A 22,716-nucleotide genomic window follows, 5' to 3' on the forward strand; every position below is an offset into this window, starting at 1 on the left:
TATCAACCTGGTTTGCCAACGTCCAGGTGTTTCTGGGCAGCTTGTGCAGTGGTTATAATCCTAAACAAAAGGCTTAAGACCCTCTCATGGTGCTGGCTTTGGTCTGGGCATCTCGAGCTGCTGGTGTGGTTTTGTGCCAAGGAGGCAAAGGTGTTGTGTCAAATCATAGCAAATCTTAAAATGCAGGAAAGTCATGTCTGCCCACTAGGTATTTCTGAGCATCTGGGAGCAGTCCATTTTTTAGAGTAAACTAAAGCTACTTGATGTGGTGGCAGCTGATGGAGTCTTCCCTCAATATTGCTGTGTTTCCATGTTTTCTCCATTTCAGTGCCAGGTTATTTGGCCTGATCTCCAGTTAGAGAGGAGCAAGTCAATCCAGCCTTCATTAGGGAACAGCATATTCATTCTTATATGCAGCCAGCTCCAGCTCAATGGAGGAAAATCAGACAGATGAAAAGCTGAAGATGAAACCAGATTCACAAATTGCCTTTTCACTCTCTGGCTCTCCGAGTGTGTTTCTGTCTTTGTTGAATAGAAGAGTCTTGATGGGTCCTGTTGGAGGACTGTGACATGGTGAGTTCTTGGGTAGGTATGCAGTGTTGTAAAGTTACCTTCTGCAATGATCAGACACCATCATAGGTGTGCAGTAAAAGTATTTAAATTAAACAGATCAGAGGCTTCTGTAAGAAAGGGCCGGAGGCAGCAGCAGCAGCATCCCACCTTCGCTGGAGACTGTGGATGTGTCATCAGAAATCTCGCTGCTGGTGGCATCAAAGAGATGCTCAGATCTGAAAGATTCAGCAAAGGGTTTCTGACTAGGCTGGTAATGACGACGGTGTGTGATTCCCCTTTCAGGCTGCCATATTGCAGTGCCTTCCCTCAGCCGAGGCGGAATTGAGGCGAGGGGAAGTTTCCATCCCATTTTGGAAAAGTGATAAAAATAAGTCCCGGGTTGGAACTGCTGATGCTGGAGCTGCGTAACAGATGTGGGCTAAAGGCATTTCCATCATCAGCCACTGTGGAAAGGAACTCCGGGTCAGGTTGTTTCCATGATGAGACCGTTCCCCGTACGTGGGCTGGGTGCTGATGCATTTGCAAGCTCCCTGCAGGACGTGTTTGAACTCCTGTGGTGCTACAAGGAGTAGCAGAGATTACTCTTTGCTTCCACTTCAAAGTGCTTCTTTCTACTATAGGATCCTTCATATTTCGCAGCCTGAAAAACCCTAGGAAAGAGGAGGGGAGCATTTCCCTGTGCTTCTATTCCAGAATCCCTAGGAAGTGTTTGGAGAAAGGGAAAATTTTAAGCAGAATGTTCCCATATATGCAAAGGCTTCATCTGCAAGGTGATGTCCTAAGCCAAATGGAGAGGCTGCTTGCAGCACTTAGGAACAGATTTAAAGCTAATGGCATCTTAGTTACGCCTCAGGTAGCTGAGAGTCCTCAGCTGCTAACCCCAACAGAAATAAATAAGGATAAAAATTAGAACTAGGCATATCACACCTCCTGCAGCATGTTAAACACTGCTGTTCTCCTCTGTCAAAGATGGAGTGAGCCAGGCTTTTCCATACAACCAGGGCAAATAAGCAATTAGCAAGAGGTACAGAAATAGTGTTTAGGAAGGTATAAAGTTGCTCTGAGGGCTATTAAACACCTCTCCTTGTTTTGCTCATTGTTTAGAGTGGGAATGTTTGACACTTAACAAAAGCTGACTAATTCTTTGTTTTTTTCCTTTTAATGATTGGAATTCAGGGGAGGGCTGACTGTGACAGGAGGGAGAAAGAATTGCCATCAAAATGAAGCCCTCTTTAATTAGAAAGTCCCTTGGATGATTTACTTTCTAGTGATTTGAGTGCTGGCTGGTTTGAATGTGTCAGCAGTACTGACCAGCAGGATGCAGTCCTGTCAGCACAGGTTCTCGTTTGCTCTTCAGGCATCAAGAGGTGAAGCTGCTCCAACAAGGAGAGTCTGCGATGAGGGAAATTAAAACCGGAGCCAGCCGTGCTTGTGACTTCACCATCTGCTGTGAAGGCTCTACCCTGAATGCCAGCACTGGTGGTAGCAGGCATAATGATGATAATATTTTCCATTTCTTTAGTACCCCCTGTCCAAAGGTCTCTGACTATGCCAGAGATAATACTAATTAAGACTCGCAGCACCCATGGGAGGTGGGCAGGAGTCTGCACACAAGATTTTTTTTTGCTTGCAGAGTCTAAAGAGATTGTGGCACTAATCTTTGGGATCAATTCCTTCCATCAGGCAGCTCTGTAAGAACTAAAAACCTTTCATACTGTTGTTAGTTTGAATCAGAGCTGTATTAGGAGGGAAGTCTGACTCACGTTAACCTGCTGGACTGAGCTTTATGCTCCTCAGTGGTTGTGTTGGGGGAGCAGCAGCAGCTGGGCCTGCTGTAGCTGCTTCAGAATAAGTCTTGCTTACGGTGTAAGTCTTTGAGTAGGTCTTACAACTTGGGTCCAGTCCTTAATATGTGGCCTCCTGAGGAAAACTGGACGGTTCAGATGAGATGGAAATGGTCAGTGCAGTGCTCCACATTTAAAAAATCATAGAATCATATTATGGTTTGGGTCAGAAGAGACTCTTAAAGGTCACCTATTCCAACCCCCCTGCAATGAACAGGAGCATCTTCCTCCAGGTCTGTTTGCTCAGAGCCCCATCCAGCCTGACCTTGAACACTTCCAGGAATGGGTCATCCACCATCTCTTTGGGCAACCTGTGCCAGTGTTTCACCCTCTTTATTGTAAGAAACTTCTTCCTTATATCTAGTCTAAATCGACCTGCAGGCCACGCTGCTTCTGATCCAGCTCAGGATAGGGTTGGCTGCAGGTGTGTACTATTGGCTCATGTGGAATTTTCACCCATCAGCTCCCTGAGTCCTTGGCAGGGCTGCTTCCAATCCCTTCCCCTGGGCCATACTGATACCAGGGATTGCCCCAACACAGGGGCAGCACCTTGCACTTGATCTTGTTGAACCTTGTGAGCCTGACATGGGCCCCCATCTCAAATTACCATAAAAAATACAGGTCTTCACTCCCCAGTAGATGTGTCTCCTGATCAGACTTTTTGTGATGAAATCATCACTTCTTTCCTGCAGGCAGTGAGCTGAGGTGCCTGTGTACAGCATTCCATAGTAAGCCTTGTGCCAGTGACATTGGAGAGAGTGCTGAAAATCACTACAAATAACACAGATTTCCCCCACCTGGATCCATGTTCTGTAGTGATGTCTAGAATTCTGATTGTTTTATATACAGCTTTATTTTAGATAACTTAGTCTTCCTTTTTCATAATCTGCATTTTCACTGTCTGTGGGAAATGGGTGATTAACACTGTATGGTCCATCAGGATGAAGTAAGTAATGAAAAAGGGAAAGATTTGACCACAGATCTTTAATACATGATGTCAACAGTCACGCTCCTGGATTTAAAAGCATGTTCCCATGAAGATCCATTTAACATGCTCTTCAGTTGGGTAGAGCTGTGACAATGGAGTTTTTCCTTACCCTGAGTGCAAGGTATAAAATAAAAGCTCCTAATTAAGATCAAAGATACACCTACTATCCACCATCTCTGTGAGGAAAAATACTGTTGTCAAGTATCCATTATATGGTGTGTAAGTGTATTTGAGGCTATTAAAGACAGTTATCATCAGAGATTTATATGTAACAGGTTAAAATGGGGGAGGGTGGGGGAACAAACCCTTGCTGTGTTTAATTATTGCTGGGTGCTGCATGCACTTTTCTTCATTATTTACTTAATCTTAAATGCCAGATGCTAAAGGGCACCAGCATCAATTAACTGCTTAATTAGACTTGCAAAGAAATCATGTAATTTAGTTATAGGCAAATAAAAAAAAAATAAGAAAAAACCGCACAGAACAGAAGCTCAGGGCTCTCTTTGCAATCATTTCTAAAGCTCCCTGCATACATTGTTTGCTTTCCTCGCTCTCTGGAAACTCTTTGGAGCACTCTCGGTGCCGCTTGCCCCGTAGGGATCCAAACGTCTGGATGCGGCATCACTTGCTCATTCTGAGCGGATTTAGCCACAGCTTGCTTTGTTGCTTTGCAAACTCTTTTAACAGAGGTTTGGATGAGATGCCCTTTGTGAGAACTTGTGTTGTGCCTCACCCTGGTCCAGAGGAGACCCTGGTTTTCCTCTTTCTGTGTTCTGTGTCCCCTCTGGTGTTTGCTTGAGTACCCAGTCAGGTGAAGATCCCTGTTCATTCTAGGAAGACCTGTGGTGAACGCACTTTTCTGTTTTGTAGTGTGTTTTAGTATTTTAGCATGCAGCTAACAAAGCACCCTAGCTTTTATTACAAAAAAGCCCTGTTTCCCTCGCTACAAAATAATAGGAAGCCAGATACTTCAATTCCATTAGTTCCCACTCTGATGAATAAGAGTGTTCACAGGAGTGGAGTGCATTTCGTTTCATCAGCTCTGTCTGAGTCTTTATGTTGTAAACTGCCATAACAGTGTAATAATCAATGGGTTTGAGTATACACAAAGTTTCCCTTCTATTTGGGTGCTGCTGCCTCTGAGTCTGGTACCACTATTCTCACTTCACCATCAGCAACACTGTCATTTCAGTGCTTCTGCAGCATCCCCTGTTTCACAGCTTTTGTTTCTTGGTGCCTCGACATTGGAAGCTGCTGATGTATTTTTTTCTCAAATGTCCTGAAACCTTTCTGAAAACAAGGTGGCATTCAGTTTCTGAGAGCTCTGCTCTCCCTCTGTGCCTGTGCTGTCTCAACACTGCTCTTTTCCCTTCTGAAAATACAACCCAGCCCTTACAGAGTTCCTTATTTCTTCAAAGCACTGTATAAACATTATCTAATTAAGTATATATAACATGCCCTAAAGTATGTTAAGGGAAAACTGCAGCACAGCATTGAAGTTTCCAGTCACTTGATCCAGTGTAAAATCTGATTGAATCACTAATTATTTTTCAAAATGCTGTGCCTAATGACATGTATCAAGACAGGAAGATCAGAGCTGCAGCCAGAAGCATTGGGAGCCAAGGAGAGAGGGGCCGTCAGGTAAGTTCTGTGTTAGTTCTGGAGTTGGTTTGGATATGCACACTGAGGTAATAAACAAAACAACAGCAAAAAAAGAGTTGCTGCAGCATTCGGATCTTTCCTGTTTTGATATATATAATCAGCTCTACATTTCCTGTAGAAATGTTCATTAAAATTGCAGCCCCTGTGATTACGCAGCTGCCTAATTCAAATCAATGGGGCTCCTGAAACAATTTTGGATATTTTTAAATACTGCTGTAGAACTTCCTTGTTTACAATGTTATGATTAAGTGACTTTTTTTCTAAGTCATCTAAAGCATTAATAAAAATCTCTTTAGGTTTTCTCTATTTTTTTTTTTACTTTTTTTTTCTCTGAGCAGCTGCAAATAATGCAAACCTTGCTTTATGGCCTTATCTTTCACTTCTTAGTGCAGCAGAACGTCTTTTTGTATTGATAACTAAATCAGAAGCCCAATTACACAGGTTCTCTATAATTCCTGGTGAGCCATAATTGACTTTTTTTGTGTTGGAATCCCAATACAAATGAATAAAGTTAATGGAGCAGCAGAATAAACAGACTGAGAGTCCTATGGATGGTGAATGGAAGTGAAGGAGCAGCTGCGTGGTACTTAGTTGCTGGCTGGGATTAAACCGTGACAAACAACCATACCGGGCTTCCAGCTCACCAGCTCTTGAAGCAACTGTTGATAATGTCTATCAGCTAAAATACTTTGATGTTATAACTCACACGTGGCTGCTCAGAAGATTATAAAGTCCAAAGGGTCAAGATACTTCTATAGATCTCATGCTGAAAGGGAGGTCATTTCAGCTTTACTGGAAAGATGCATTCAAGGTAATTTCAGCTCTAGAAATTCTGCTTTGGAATGCTTCAGAGTGATGCCAGTGCTTTTGTCAGTTTGTTTAAATGACTTTAGGTTTATTAGTTTTTCACATTTCTAATACCTTCCATCCCTTTTACTGTTTGTTACTGAAGCCTTGGCACAATTCCGGTGTGTTTAAGTTGCAAACATTACAGGAAAATACCTAAATCAAAACATTGTGGGAGAGAGACTGCATGAACGAGCAGATGTTTACAGTCTCTGACTTCTGTGGTTGAGGAAAAGCAAACACGTTTCTATAAAAACTCAGTGTGGTAAAAGCATTTTAGTTGCCTGTAGTTACGTGCTTCTCCTGCCTGTGAAGGTATTTCTCCAGTCATCTTTTGCTTTTATTACCTCTCCCCAGCTGTACTTATTAACTCCTTTATTTAACTCCACTTGGTAATGGTCCCACCGGGGCTCCCAGAGCAGGGGAAGAGGCAGAGCTGGCACAGCTCAGAGCTGGATCTCCTGCTCAGCTCGCCCCTCACTGAACACATCTGCTCGAGCTGGTGCTGCCAGGTCAAGCGTTGGGGTGGCCAGATGTGAAGCACTGCAGATGTTTTAGCTTTGCAGTGTGGTTGAGCCCAGATGCTCTGCTATAAACCTGCCAGTGCTGCTGTCACCGTTATGTCCCTGTTCACAAGAGGGGGGGATGAAACAGGGGAAACTCTGCAGGTCAAAACTGGTCAGTGCTGACGGGCAAGTGCTAAACTGTATCATTCCTGGGTTGAGAAGTAGATGATTTTAAATGAACCCTTGTCTGTGGTGCTGAAGAAGCAGGTTGCAGCCTGTAGGATGGAGAAGTGAGTATTGTTATTTAGCGTCATCCTGTGTGTCCTCCTGGTATTCAGAACCTACTCACCTATTGAATTCACCTACTGAAAGTTGGATGTGGACATGGGAAGGAAATGAGATGGAAGAGGACAGGAAAGAATAAAGCTTTTTCTTCTTTTAACAGAGAATAGATTGAATGTGATTTGGCCACTGTACCTTAATGGGTAATCCCCACTCTGAGCCTCAGATGAAAAGAAAAAAATCTATAAGACTAGGGATAATGCAGGAGGATTTTTGCAGACTTTTTCTCAGATGTAAAGTGAGCTACTGAATAGCAGAGCCTTTAAGGATAACTTTTTCTTCGAGCACAGAGCTAATTCACTGATTTAGCCAAGTTGGGTAAATCTGTTTCTCGTTGCTTGCACATCCCACGCGCACAGACTTTTTGTGTGTACCATTTTTCCTTTCCCCACTTATTCCTCTGTATATACTTTTCCTAAGCCACTCTGACCTGTTTTGATAGTGCTGTCCGTGGCAGCAGCATGGTCTCTGTGGCACTTGGTGTCATTGACCTCAGCAGGAAGAGTCTGTATCAGCAGTGAGTAAAATCTCTAAACCTAAAACTGAAGTGAATCCCTCTTCTGGGAGGCTGCAGAGCAAGGCAGCAGGATTCTCTGTGCACTTGCTCCCTGGTGTGAGATGGATCACTGGAGACCAAGAGTCAAGGTTACCTGAATGCTGTGTTCTTTTTCTATACCAAAATAATCTCTTTGGTGACTAAGCACCAGGGATCTTGGTTTCTTGACTGATCTCATTCCAAACAGGCTGATCCTGCACTAAGGCAGAGTTTGGTTCAGAACTCTCAAGAGTCAGAGAGATGGAAGAGTTCAAGCAATGCCAAGAAGATCTTCCAAGTGAGTGTGGCAGGGAGGAGGGATGTAGAGGCTGTGTAGGGGAAATTCAGGCTGCAGCTGGAAAAGAAAAATAGTGATATTCTAGGGTAGGCTGTTTTTTAAGCCTGCTACTGCTGTTGGTGTGATGCAATGAGCGTGTCGGCCTCTTGGGATTCCCAAAGTGCTCTGTGAACTTCACAGCCATAGGAAATCTGCACAGGGATTGCTTCATCCATCTCTAAATGCATCCATGGCTGGTGTGAAGTATACTAACTGCTTGGTGCCACACAGGAACCGTCCTGATGGCAGAAAGTGAGAAGTATCTTTTGACTTGAAAGTGTTGGAGGCAGAGCAGTTACCGAACGGCATCTGTAAAGACGTGAGGGCTGATACCACAGTCCTGGTTCGTGCCCTTGTCCCCAGATAAAAATGCTCTGCCAGGAAGGTACTTTGCCTCTTCTGTACCATTCCAGGTCTGAGTTTCTTATCTTTTCCGAAAAATGGTATATCCAGAGCACAGCATGCTCCCTGCCATAACCTTCAGTTCATTACTGATTCAGGGAGTGAGTGCCAGCTATTGAATCAGAGGGCTGGGACCAAGCTAAAGGTCGGCATTGTGTCTACGCACATGAAAGCAAATGTAACCTCTTCTTCTTTCCAAAAGCACCAATCTGTGGAGATGTAAAAGTTCTCGTCTGTGAGTTCTGCAGCTCTCACATCAGGGTTGTGAAGCAAACAGACAGGTAGGAAAAGACAATTTCCCAGTTGGGGAGAATCACATCAAGGGACTGATGGAGTTTAGGAGATGTGGGCACAGACATACAACCATTGTTATTCTCCAGGGTGGAAAAAAAATGTGTTTCTGCCGGCAGATGCAGACTGTACCTGGGAACAATTTGAAAAGCCAGGCTAACTCCCATGGCTTGCTGGCCTCCAAAATAACACTTTTACCTGTGTCCTGTATCCCACTGCAAAGGTTTCCTGCTGCTGCTGTTTTTTCCAGCTCATGCTTACTTTCCACAGTCTCTGTGCCTCCAGCAGCTTTTGAGCTAACTTTGCACTTAAAACTTTTTGCCTTTTGTCGTTTGAGTTGTGTGATAGAGGATTGAGTGCCTTGCATCTGTAGGGAAAGACAGTCTCTCCTTCAAGACATGCATGGGCTTATATACCTCTGCTGCATGTTAAATTGGAGGATTTTGCCTCTGTTATTTGGGATTTCTCAGTTGTTAAAACATTTCAGTGCCTGCCATTAGCAAAGGGACATTAGGCTGACAGGACCAGTTTCTCAATTTCCATATTTACTCACCTGCATCAGTTCTGCTGAGCTTAATTTTCATTATAATCCACTGGGTCACCTGTGCTCCATCAGACTGTTCTCTCTAAGGTTTTGTTTCATTAGAATTTTATTATAGAGCTAATTTTATTTTTTAAAGCCATCAAATTGAAGGCTGAGCTATGAATTTTCGTGTTAAACAGGAAGATATCCCAGGTCTGTGCCGTGATTCAGCAGATTCTGTGCTCTCAGCCTGGGCTGTCACCAGATCAGTGCTGTTGAATTAAGTAGTATCCTTGACTTTCTTTTCCTTAGCTCCTCTATCCGTAAAATGGAGGCAGTGCTAATCTCTCATTTGTGTTAAGTCCATAAGGTTTGTCCGGCACTTCAAAGCTGCTGAAGACAATAAAACTGCCAAGCAGCCTTTCACTAACAGGATTGGTGATTTACACCCAAAATGCTCATTTTTGTGCTGAAACAAGATCACCTGAAAGATACTGCGGTTGGAACCAACCCAGGGAAGGGGGGGTGGAGGAAACCATCTGTTACACAACAGCAAAAAATGTTTCAGGGCATTCGCCTGGGAAGCTCTGGGTGACGAGTTTGGAATATGAAGGCTTATTTATATGGATGGAGCTAATTTTCTCTAAGTTATTCATTTTTCACTTAGGGAATTACCTAATCTTACAAGAGACTCTAGGAGGAAAGATTCATTTATTCTTTGTCTCATTCAGCCCCAGGCAAGCCTGAAGATGTTCTGCCTCTTCCAGCTCTGCTTTCTTAACCGATTCTGTTAATGGAGCTTAAAGATTTTCTTCTTCTGGATAAAAAGGGTTAATCTTTCTTGCTCCCACTCACCCTTCTCCTCCTCTTTTTCTGGAAAGTTCTTTTTTTGGCGGCTCTGGCTGTTTCTATCATCTTCACCCCCTAATCTGCCACTATCTGAAGAATTCATTACATTTCAAATCAGAGGCCTTGCTGCATACATTAGCAGGTTTTAATAGACTTGCCACGACTCAAAAAGGAGGAAAAAAAGAGAGAAGATTTAAAACTCTTGTCTTGCCGAAAGCAGACAGATTGACTCAAAAATGACTCAGTCAATAAAAGATGAGTTTTGAAAAGGCTTCCCTCCGCTCAAAGGGAGCTCGTATTCCAGCGAATTAGGTTTTTCTAAGCCCACTGTCAGAAATTAATAATACATACGGCATGTAAAATGGATTTAGCCCTCTACAGCCTTATACAAACATATCTTTGACTTGCTAAATGTGACACGACTACCAGGATTTTCCAGCCTTTATCCCAGGAGTTTGTCATCTCTCCAGAATGGTGACCTCAGTGGAATTTTTAAGCACGTTAAAAAAAAAAAAAGTTGCTAAATGAGATTTTAATTAAGAATGTGTTTCTACTTCCCTCACCCTTTTTCTCCACCCAAATGCCAAGAGAACATTTTATTATTATTTGCAGTCAAAATCATGCCAAAAGCTCTAGTTTAAACTTTCAAACTATTGAGTCTCTTTGCTTGACTCCTTCAATGGCCTTCCTTTGAAGAAAGATACTGAGCCTTCTACAAAGTCTTTCTTTTGGGTATGTTTTTTTGTTTTTTATAGGCCAGTAAAATATCTTTATTAGAAAAAAGAAAAGGCTTCTTTTGTGATTCAAGGTCTTCCCAGCTGGTCCTGCTTACCTAGTTTAGGTAATTTGAACATGCAGGTGTGAAATCAGTCACCAGCCCTGTTTGTTCTTCCACCTTAGCTGATAAGAATTAAAAGTGTTACTAATTTTATCCTCCTTGATGAGTCTGGCTAGATCCTTCATTCAAACTGCCCTTGTTTTGCACTTGGACAGAGTTCTAAGAATCTATGGAAGGTGTTGTCTTTAGCAGGTAGGTCCATACAGCTTTCTGGGTGGCTGTGGGCTGACTGCATTTGTCCATCTCTGTCTTCTCATTCTTACAAATCCCACATTTTTTTGTATTTGTTAGATATTAGAGTCCTTCACTCAGTCTTGAAATCTTTTCTGCATCCTCTCTGAAATCTTTTTCCTTCACCTTTTTATTATTACTTACTATGAATTACCCTTTTAAGTTAACTTCGCTAAGTCACTTCATGTCCTCTTCTCCTCAAGGATCTATTCTGTCCTTGGTTGTATTATTCTAGATATTGGCTTTCTGCTTGTGGAAGTTCCTGTGTGAATGTGTGGCAGCAACATGCTGTCTGACTCAGGACAATATCTCCTAGATGACACAGAGAAACTTTTAAAAATGTCAGTGAAGAAAAGAACATGTTAAAGTGCTCCATTTTGGACCATTATGTACTCTGTGGATGTTTCTTGGGCTTGAAAAAGGCAGAGCTCATGATTTTTTTAATATGTTTATAGGTTGTATGAAAAGGATGAGCTTAGAGTTGTTGACAATATGCACCCAAAAAGTGCAGCAATAGTTCTTTCTTTCCTACCATTGTAAACAGGGGACTTGCTCAGGTTTTTTTGTGCTTCTCTGGCTCTAGAGTGGAGATCTCTAATCACTGGTGTTTAGAAGAATTTCCATCAAAGTCACAAGAAGCATGTTTTCATAGAGCTGAAGGTAATGAGCTGGTTCAGCACTAGCAAAATATTTCACTTGGTAAGAGATTTTTTACTTTTATCTCCAAGGCCAGAATGTTGGTGTTTTTTGTTGTTGGTTTGGGGTTTTTTTTGGTTTTTTTAGTATAAATTTGACATCCCAAGGTTATGGTCTTGTTTTCTTGGGTGTGATTTCCAGTCAGCATATGGAATGAGCAGCTCCTGGCACATCGGTTTATGGGATTTAATTTCCCCAAACTCCCCTAGGCCAGGTTGGATGGAGCCCTGAGCAACCTGATCCAGTGAGTGACATCCCTGCCCATGGCAGGGGAGTTGGAACAAGATGATGTTTAAAGTCCCTTCCAATCCAAACCATTCTATGATTCTGTGCAAGTGGAAGTGTCCTGTGCTTAAGGGGCAGCCAGTAGAAAATCACCTTCTCCCCTACCAGTTTTCCCACTGAGGAAGAAATTTGTGTAAATGGTTCCCTTGGTCCTTCTTGCACAGGCATGGATCCTACTTACTCATTCCTGTTGAAGAGCCATGAGTAATTCCTTACTTGGAATTAGACAGGACTTCTGCTCTTTGCCCCTCTTCATTCATGGGCATTACCAAGCAAATGCTGCTTCATGGGTCATCAGATACAACCAGCAATAATGCAACAATCCCAGGAAGAGAACACTTGTCTGTCTTGCATTTGTTTAGTCCTTGGTGTTTAAAATTCTTGGAAAAATCAAATATACAAGACCTAGAAATCAGCTGTGTTCCTGCAGCTTGAAGAGGTGCCTAAGTCATTCTTCCTTAGGGTCTTTTCTTCATAACATACCACGATCTTTCCCAGGATAAGTCTCCAAAGTTAATGTCCTGTCATCTTGACTCATAATCAGGAGCTTTTAAATCTCTTTTGAAGATGTGCTCCTAATGCTGGTATAGAGATGAACAAAAGTGAAGGGAACAAGCTTGACTCGTCCTCTAGTTTTGTGTTTGTTTCCAGTTTAGTTCACTTTTTAATCTGTTCCATGTTCTCTTGACTTGAAAAAGGATTTTTCCTGGTGAATATTATGTCACTTGAGGTTCCAGCTGCTGTGCTGGGACATAACCACCCAATAATCTCCTTGGGAATAATTGCTGGTGTCTTTTCAGATAATATTTGTGAAAGGTGACAAACTGCTCTCCACAGTGAGATGTTAATAACACAGAGATGCCCTTTGCTTGAAAGCTGGTGCAGAAATTACCCCATGCAGTTGTTGGAAAGTCGGAGCTGTGATGGTGAGAAGTGAGGAACGGATCCGTTCATTTGCATATAATTCCAGGCCTCGCGTGTCATCTTTTGTGCAAACCATGCAATTTCCGTCGCGGTGGGGAATGTGGCTCATAATGCAGAGGGACAGGAACATGGGCTCGCTCCCAGCGTGGATCAGGGTTAAAGAGATGTCATCTACTTAAAAGGAGGAAAACATGGTCTGCAGGAACTACATGGAGAGAAACAGCCATGGATATATTTAATGAATCCAGGTTATCAGACCAGCTCAGGGGAGATTCTGCATCCTGATGCCCCCTCTGAGTAGTAATCAGAAAAAGGAATCTGTGTCCTTCTAGGGGTGTATCGAGTTGAACTTTCTCTGTGGTTGCCCTGAATCACAACTGAGACTTAACTGTGCATTTTTCTTGTAGTCAGAGGCTGCTCAAGTGTCCTTTTGCCAGCCAGAGCCACTGCAGCTCTCTGAGGTGGACATCTTTCTCTATGACACTGAAATTAAACTCTTAAACACTCTTTAAACTGCAGCTGTTGGCTTTCTAGCATGATCCCAGTGTAGGTTTCTCAGCTTTTTCATGAAAAGATGATTTTTTTTTTTGAAAACAAATGGCTCAGGTATCTGTATTCTCTTGTGATTTAGAGTCAGAAATGTCCATAAATACTTGTTTTACCTTTTTGTTCTTACTTCTCTCTCTCTCTCTAGATAGCTAGAAAGTCTCTCTGAGTAGCCAGTCATTCCCAATGATGAACTTAACAATTAGAGCCTTAGTGCCCATCTTCCAAAATTTCTAATAAAATTGCATCAATATTTAATACCCAGTTATTAAATATTTAAAAATTTAAAACGGAACTGGCTTGGAAGTTAGCACGTGCTGAATAATTCAGAATCGGGAGAGGAGACTTGGCATTTGGGCTGAGACAGATGTTACCTTTCCTGTCTCCCTGCCCAGGGATGATTTTGGTGTCCTCCAGTCTTGGCACAGTTTGTGGACATTGCTTGGTGACATCAAGCCTTTGCCTCTTGCCCAAGAGCACCAGCACAAGGTTAAGGGAAATAACCCTCCCTATCCATAATAACTCTTCAGGCTCCTGCGATGGAAATATAAGCTCCAGAGGCTGGAATAATGTGATTGAAAGCCCGGTTATCCAGGAGATGGCTCTGTTTCCAAACATCTTTCATGCTCCAGGGAAAAAAGTTTGCTTGTCTTTGTGTCACATTCCAGCAGTTCTGTTGTTTGGAAGCCCCTTTTCCCCTCTTGCTGCGCTGCTGCTCCACACTGAACCAGCGTTTTGTTCCGCTCCGGCACGATCATCTTTAAAAGATTGTTTTCATAAAGTGGACACCAGAAAATGAAGTAGAACGTGAAAAATACACCAATAAAAATAGGGCAGAACCTGCTCTCCTGTGAGAGGAGGTCCAGGGCACTCGTAAGAGCACTCAGAGGAAACATCTGGTGTGATTCTTGAGCAGTGTAAGTGCCTTTGGGTCCTGCTGCAGGAGCACAAAGAACAGGGAGAAGGGTTTGGGGAAGGTTTGATTAGTTGGCACCCAGAGTGCGTTCAGGCCAAGAGCAATACATTTGCAGTGCCAACACTTCAAAACACTATTAAGGGGATAAACAGGGAGGGGAAAAAAGGATTGAATAGAAGGAGCGAGTGGAGGCTTTTTAGAGCGCAGTTTCCTTTGGAACAAAAGCCCTAAAACAAACTCCACAATCTTCTCCCATTAAAAACACAAATAAGGTGGCGTGCTGCAGAGCCTTGCTTTAATCTGTTGCAGTGCCATTGTGCTTCCATCCCAGCTGGCTGTGCATTTTCCTGGCCGTGCCCTGCAGCCCAGCCACGTGCTGCGCACAGCGGCCGCGGTCCATTAGCGAACAGCCGAGCAGGCAGGCTGACCTTTCACAGAGCTGCCTCACCTCAGGGGCAGGGCACAGGGCTGTGTGGCCAAAAAGTGAGTTCTGCAGTTGGGAATGGGGTTATAATGGCCATGAAAATGGGGCAGTTCATGGGCAGAAGGGGTTTAATTCAATGCCCAGTGCGGGCTTATGCTCCAAATTGTTGGGGAGTCTGCAGGACTTATAGCTTGGTCTGTGCATCCCAAATCAGAGCTAAGGGGCGCCTGCATGATGCTCTGTCCCATCTCAGCATCTGTCTTACACCACGTAGTTATTTGATAAGCTACTTTAGAAATGGGAGGAACCTCCCTAGGTGTTTGTTAGCTCTCTATTTAGATCTGTCTGCCTGCAAAGCTACAACATCTTTGTGTCGTGAACAGACTTCGCAGTGCAGGGAACAGAGGGAGACAAGGCACTGTAAGTAACATAATCTTGGACACTGTCACTGAGTCAAAACAGCTTTTTAATGAGTCTCAGCATCAGAATTTGAGTATAGAAAGTTCCTGGAGTAAGAGCAGAATGGCCTTGCTCCTAGGAAGGCTTGAAATCAGCTCTTGCCAGTGGTGGAAAGCTTCTGTTCACAGCCTCGGTGAACATCATTAGCTAATAAACTGTGAAGCACTCTCTAATGCATGATTGAATATTGTCTACCCTGTGCTGTGAATGACTATAACTCCTGCAAAAAATTTTCACTGTGAGAGGGAACAAACAACTATTTCTGGAGCAGTTTTTCTGTGTTTGTTTTAATAGCAGATGTTGGGTGCTGTTTCAGAGGTTTAAATGGCATCCAGTGTTTTGGGGTAGTGGTAATAGTAGTGATGTGCCAATGGAAACAAAATAATGGGCAGAGTGCAGGGGAGGTGATCAGAGAGGGGATAAAATTGTCTATTAGATGTTTCTGCAGACCACCCCATGTAATTAACAATGCATATTATATATGTTAATTATATAGTTCCTGGGATTAATTCTTTCATTAGACACTTGAGTGGTTTCAAACCACTCTTTTTCTTGGAAGCAGCTTACTGGAGAAGTGATTCTCCTTCCTCTGACAAGTGATACAAGTTATGCCCCTGTTTTTGCCAGCAGACTTCCCTGAACTACAGCCCATGAAAAGTCCCTGTGACTTTTTTTTCTAATAACTCCAAAATGGATTACCTGGAAACCAGGTAGCCTGGAAGACTTATGCCTGATATGTGCTAGCTTGTTCTAGAAGCAGAAGTACAGTACTTTCCTGTAAAATGAAGTGACACAGTATATTTGTATTTTTAAGGTGAGGCTATTTTTTGCATCTGAAGTTAATGACTTGCTCCAGCTCTGGCTGACATCACTTTGTTCTGGGAAGTGCTGTTGGTCTATAATTGCCATATGGAAGGGAAATGTGGCTAGAAGACTTTAATCATCGTTTGGGGGTGGAGAGAGATGTCTTCCTGCTTGGGTCACAATTTATGACCAGTGTGACAACCCTAATTTGCAAACTGTTTGTGCCATATCACGCTAATTGATGAAGTCCATCTTGGACAATAAATAGTTCTCCTGAGGTTAATTTATCCTGTGTCTGGGGTGTGTGTTGCCATCCTCACTGAGTTCTGTATTGCTTGTAAACAGGCTGTTCACATTGTTTAAGCCAGAGATTTTAGAGATACCCAAAGGTCTCTTCACACAACACTGTGCTGCCTCCACTGAGAACAACTGAACATGCTGCAAGTGAAAAGGCTGGCCTTTTGAAAGCCCACTTGGTTTTTTTCTGTGTTCCCCCACTCAGAAACAGCTCTGCCAACAATGACAGAGAAAGCTCCAAGCAGTGCCCATGCTGGGATCCCCTGAGGGAGGCTTTTTCTCAGTGGTGGTTCATCTGCCAAGGCTGAATCCTGTACATTGGCCGACTTCAGGTGTGCTTGTGAGTTTTGCAACCTTGTGTTGTAATCTCACTGTTATCAAAAGAAGAAAAGTAATACTTGGTCCTAATCCGTATTTTATGTGTGTGTAGGTACTGCAAGAGACTTTTCCATAGCCTCCTCTCTCTGGTCCTCAGTGTCCCACTGCTTTCACCTTACCCTTGTGGTGTCTTCTGCCACTTCATGCAGATTATCTGAGGATAAAGGTTAATTATGATCTTCTTTCCAAGAAGTGGTACCCTTGTAAAGGTACATGGGTTGTCTGAAATGGGGCCTTCAGCTGACCATCTTCAGTGAAGAGAAGCATCTCTGAAATTGTTTTTAGTGGAGAGTTCTTGTGCAGTGCAAGAGCCACAGCTGGTCATGGTGGTGGAAACCTTTGGTTGTGCTGTGCTGCCTTTGAAAACTCTCCCCTGAGCTGCTGGAAGGGCAAGCTGGTGGCTGGAGGAGGGGGCTGGGAGGTGCACTGAACCATATGGTACATACGCGGTTTAAAAATAAACCAATGTTGACTGATCAAATAAATACCACTTAGGTTTCAAATTGAAAAGCCAGTGCAGTCTGTTGAATATAAAGCTGATTTTACCTTCAAGAAAAGTTATAATTCATGGTTGTAATGTCACAAATTGCAAGTTTTGCAGAGGGCAGTGTGAGGCTGCCAGACTGTAAGGTCGAGCAGGGGTGGTGTGGGGCTGCCGCGCCGGCCGGGTTGTGTGGTCCCACACCCCCAGGGCATAAAACACGCCTATAAAATCTAGCAAAGCGAATTTTATTTCTCAAAAGCAATGGTCATAAACTTGCCTACATCAGAAAATGCTCAGCTCTTCTCCTATTAGCCTTTATTTAACACGAGACAATTTATTTTTATGTTGTGCCCTTCACAGAATATCACAGAACTCTTTTCAGATGCTCCTCGTAAAACTGAGGCTGGCAAAGAAAATTTCAGCTCGGGGTTTGAGCAGAGGAATGACTGGGAGGATCCCAGCTACAGGGGGACTGTGTTAGAGTTGCAGAGAGTCAGATGGGAAGGACAGACTTGCAATAGGATGCTGTAATTCAGTCTCAGTTTGAGGGTTAAGAGATGGGGGTGATTGATGGGGACATTGCATGGCAGCAGCTGGTGTAGGTGGGGGAAAATGAGGGTAATTGTGGCCTTGCTGCTTGGAACTGAGAAAACAGTGTTTCCTCTTCCTGTTATGGACCTTGTGTGAACCAGGTGGCTCTGTCATCCTTTCTGTAGCCTGGAAACAAAATCTAAGCAGTCTCTTTGTTTAAATACAGCAAGGTTGGTTAAAATGCCACTGTTGGGTGGCATCTGTCTTGAGTATCCTGGCAGGGTCTGCAGGGGCAGGAAATCGTGTGTAAATACTTTATCCTGTGTGTGTTGGAGTGAGTGACCCCTAAACTTGTCACTAAGGGAAAGTAACCTTTAATGGAGAGTTAAAAAGGACTGAAGGCTTTTCTGAGGGAGAGATGTATTAGCTGGGATCGCAGCTGAATTAATGCAGCTACATGGCTTGTGGCGTCTTTGAGGATGGGCAGAACAAATTTGTATTTTCCTGGAAAAGACTAGTGGTATATTTAATTTCATGCCACTTTTGGCATGCTGAGAGCCATATTGTTTCCTCCTCTTTCCCTGGAGGAAAAGGTTAAGCATGAATTTGGTTTTCTTTGGTGTAGAGACTGCTATTGTTATTGATTGACCCAGCTGAACTTGGAGCAAGAGCCAAAGCTGTGGTATTTCCAGGCAGCTGTGAACAGTTTGAGATGTAAGGAGTGTCAAAGCAATGAAATAAAAAGCAGTGACATTTTCAATATGAAATCAAAACAGCCCAACTCATATTTTATTTATTTATCCAAAATAGTTTGAATTATTCATTAAAGTCAATACAAGTGTGTGAAAATACAAGGTGTTTCTAGAAGCAGCATCATTAGGGGGAAGTTAATAATTTGGCAATATTAATTTTGTAACAGAATAATGATTTTTTTTCAGTGAGGATATTTTTCCACATCAAACTCTTCAGGACAGGCAACTTTTTGTACATACTCTTGAGCTGAATACAAAGGAGATGGGACAGTATTTCCATATATTTTCCTGTTCTGTTTGTTCTCCTCTTAAATTTTTTTTTCAGGCAAAGTAAAGATCCAGTCATTATTCCTGACCAAGGCTTGGCCTGCCAGATCTCACACTTATTTTCTCAGTTCTTATTTCTTTCATTAACTTGGAGATGCTTTGGCATCCCTTCTCTGGGATTAAGGATATTTGTGGTGTGACTTTCCCCATCCATGGCCTCTGCAACTTCTCTCACTTTTTTCATGCAAGTGTAACAAGGTCTAACACAGGAACTCAAGCGGGTTCTCTAAATACAGAGATTCTAGTTTTCAAATGCTGTCTTTTAAAGATATCATTCAATCTAATTCTCCAAATGTTGTGAAAGATCTGAAAGGATCCAGGCAATCAAGATTCTGTAGATGGAGATAAAATGTGTGGAAACATTAATGGTGTCACCAGAACCCTGTTCTGCTGATGCACCTGACCCACCCCGAAAGGATCTCCCTGTGATCTGTGGCCTCTCTGGCTGTGCCTTAAGCACTGCTCTGAAACAGCTGAGTTGCACTCTGTGCAGATGATGACTTTTAAATCAATTTTTCCTGACTGTGCTAGAAATTTGGCGGGAATTAACGGTATTAGGTGAGGCTTAAGAATTAGCGCCATCACAGCTTTGGATTCAGATGCAGAGCAAACAATGAGCTACCTCTTAGCTTAACATCTTCACTTGATGGGTGACATACTGCAAAGATTAATTACTGTCCCCAAGTCAGTGCATGTGCTGCTGTGCTGCTCCCTGGGTGCAGGGAATCTGCAGTGCCAGGTCTGTACACCGGCAGGTCCGTGGTGCAGAGAGGCCACATAGGTACCCAGTGCCTAAAGAAAAGCATCCTGTGCCATTTTAGACACCTCAAAGTGTCTGAGACGTTGGCCTGGGGCTGGGTGGTATCATATGGAACCTGCAGGAAATCTCTTTGCTGCAGAAGCAGGGTGAAAAGGTATGGAAAATATCCTAGGGCACCTCAGATGGGTTTGTTTCAGCAGTGAGATCCCATCCGACGTTTCTCAAGTCTCAGGTAACTTTCCTATCAAGTTACTCTTCCGTGGATCCTCCTCACAGTGTGTTTTCTTGGTTGTGTCAGCAATCCCTCAGTCAAAAGCAGAGGAGTACTCAGAGCCCTGAATGCTGTCCTGAATTAATCTGGGAATAGCCCTGAGCTGAATTGTTTCCTGGGTGTAAGCACTGCAGGAGGTAGGCACCAGCAGTTACTGTAGCTGAACTACCGAGGACTGCAGTTTAATTGGGCATAAAGAAAGAGTAATCTCTGTTTTACAGTCAGGGTTCAGTGGACCTTTCACTGGGGGCAGCTGCAGACTCAAGCATTCCTTGTGGTGTCCCTGTTCCTGCTTGTTTTTTCTGCTCTGTCCCTAAGCTCAAGAAATGCTGTTGGGGAATTGCTAATGGGGCCACAGAGGGGATGACAAGGCTTTATCCCACCCCTGCCTGGTGTTGGCACGTTTGGCCGCATCTTTAGTAACAGTTCCTGAGTTCAGCACCTTGTGCCAGTGGCTGACACAGGGCTTCTCTAACAAGGAGATAAGTTTTTCATGCAGATGAATTCCTTCAGCCAGGACAGCTGATGCAGTGATGCACCAGCACTGCCGCAGGCTCTGGAAAGAGGGCCAGGAGAACGGCAGGGAGGCAGCAAAGGGCACCCTGTCGGGAGTGAAGGCTCCCTGGTCCTTCAGTTACTTTGAAGAGCTATGATTTTATTGCATAAAAACTGATTGTAGTCAAAGTTTTTCCTTTTTCACCCTGAGGGTAGTGGAGGGAAGCAGTTGCCATCACTTAGTTGCTATTGCAGAATCAGACAGTTGTTTAACTAATCCAGAGTTGGTGGGTGGGTGATGAGGCTGCAGCCCAACAGGTGTGAGGATGCTCCTGGTGGCCATTGGCAGTACCAGGTCTGAGAGACAAAAGAGTGGAGAAGGCACTAACTCTTCATGAATAACGTAAGCTGCTCAAGGAGTTAATGAATTAGGGTGCCATCCACCTCCAAGGTTATAAAAGTTGGGAAAGGCAACCTCTGAGATGCGGTAAAAAGAGGCAGATTTACTTTTCCAAGGCTAGGCTGCATTTATTAGGGAAAAAAATATCGCTGTTGGACACAGACAATATATTAAAGGCAGTGCTGTCTCTGACAGTGACGAAATGTTATTTACCACTGCAGTGTGGTCACTGAATTTTTACTTTCATATATAGGATTTTGTCCTTAACAGTTGCATAGCTGACTGAAAACTGTGAGAATATCGAGGTCGGAGCTGCCCATTAACCTCCCCATTTCAGAGGCTGATTACTTGATTAATCAAAGACCAGACCCAGCTGAGATGATGGGGAAAGTGTTGTAACAATCCAAAGAAGGGCTGAGTTAATCAAACAGGGATGAGTTGCTGTGAGTGGGAAAGTGGGTGGTCAGGAAAGACAGAGCCTTTTCAAGCTCATGAGAAGGGGCTGTGTGTAAGCCACGACTCTTTGGGCTTGGAAGGGGGATTTGGGTAATCTCCTGACCTTACATCCCCCTGCAGCTGAGGGGTTCCATCTATGGCAGTGCTTTGATGAACAGATTGATGATGTTCCCCACAACTGGCTTGCTCCCCTTAATAAAGCAAGATGCAGCTGGGGGGAGGCTCGGAGTAAAGGAAATAGTTTGGTTGTACATCATGTCCACAAGCTGCTCAGGAAGGTGGAGCTGGATTAGCTGAAGGTAAGGAGCTGACCAGCGATAACTCTCCCTGCGTGGATGCTCTCACTCAGAAGTAAAGGGACATGTAGTTCTCTTTAACCATTAAAGAGTTCCTGTCCTTGCCAGGGGATTAAGCTGAATTGGATTAAGACCAAAGCACTTCTGAGCAGTGGCATCCTCAGTGGCATTTAAGGCACTTTAACTTAACACACTGAATTATCCTTTTGTCCCACCCAGAGCACTGAACTAAAGCAGTTCAGGAGATGGGAGGAGACTCGTTCTCCTGGTGTGCCTGCAGCTGCTCAGAGGTGAATCACTGGCAAGTCCATGGCTTGGGAGACCAATGGAAACACTTTCCAGCAAATACTCAGAAAAACTTCCAGCTCACTTGGGAAACAGTGTTTTAGCATGGGCTGTATAAAGCCCAGCCAGAAACCTTCCTCATACTCTGGCAGTCACCTTGCACTGAAGTCCCTGCTATCCTACTGCTGGACCTGAACTGGCTGAACTAAAGACATATGGGCTATAAATGCTGCAATTATGTCTCTGATCACAGCACAGACAAAGCCTTAAAGCTCAGAATGGCAAAGAGATGTTCGAGTGAGGAAGTCTATTTGTTTCCTGTTAGAAAGTGTTGGGATTTTTTCCAACCCTGGACTGCAGTGTTGATAAAACAGGCTGACGTGGGAGACATCTCTGGTGTATATTAAAGTAAAGCCAATCTCTTTAATTAATGGGATGATAAATCGAGGTTTAATTACTCGGAAGGCACCTTGGGTGAAAGATTCATGGTAATTGTTGTGTATCCTCTTGAAGGATTCACAGTACTGGCAGCTCCCTTTGTAGCAATAAAACACAGGGTGAGTGGCAGGCAGTCTCCCAGGACCTCTCTGCTAGGGACTAGTCCAGTTAAGGTAGCAAATGCAAAGAGGCAGTGGTGCTCTCCAGGCTTTTCATCACAATAAAAACCCCTTCCTGAACCTTGAGGGATTCCTAAGCAGTGTGTCAGTTTGAGATCAAAGCACTTAACGTCAAATCAGGAGTCCATTGGAGGAGATTTCCCTTACAGGCAGCTTCCTCCTGCTGCAGCCGTACGGAGGCGCATTTCCTACCATTTTTCCGCTTTTATTGCTTTACGTAGCGTAACACCCTTCTCTTGGGTTCTGTACAGAATATAGGATATGTGCATGGGGGGAAATGGATGCTGTAACTTTGAATTTTGTAGTGTTGTTAAAAGATTGGGCTGAGCAAAAGAAAATCGCATCCCACCAAGACATGGCTGTTTTCCTTATTCTCCACTTTACTGTCTTTTGGTCTGCTGGGGCCAGGAGGAGAGGAATCTAGCTTACCTGCTTCTTTACTCTGCCTGCTTAATTCACTTTTTAATTAACCTTTTCAATTCACTTAGTTTGGCTAGCGCTGTAAATACAGCACAAGGGCTCTGTGCCGATGACACATAAGAAAGT

General features: G+C 43.6%; 1 protein-coding gene across 2 annotated transcripts in view; it reads left to right on the forward strand.

Annotated features, from left to right (window-relative positions):
- MAD1L1 (mitotic arrest deficient 1 like 1) overlaps positions 1 to 22,716 on the forward strand; it is a 346,820-nt gene that overhangs the window by 234,262 nt on the left and 89,842 nt on the right. The window lies entirely within an intron of this gene.

This window comes from Myiozetetes cayanensis, unplaced genomic scaffold (genome assembly GCF_022539395.1).
Source record: "Myiozetetes cayanensis isolate MyiCay16 unplaced genomic scaffold, myiCay2020 scf20-37, whole genome shotgun sequence".
Taxonomy (NCBI): Eukaryota; Metazoa; Chordata; class Aves; order Passeriformes; family Tyrannidae; genus Myiozetetes; species Myiozetetes cayanensis.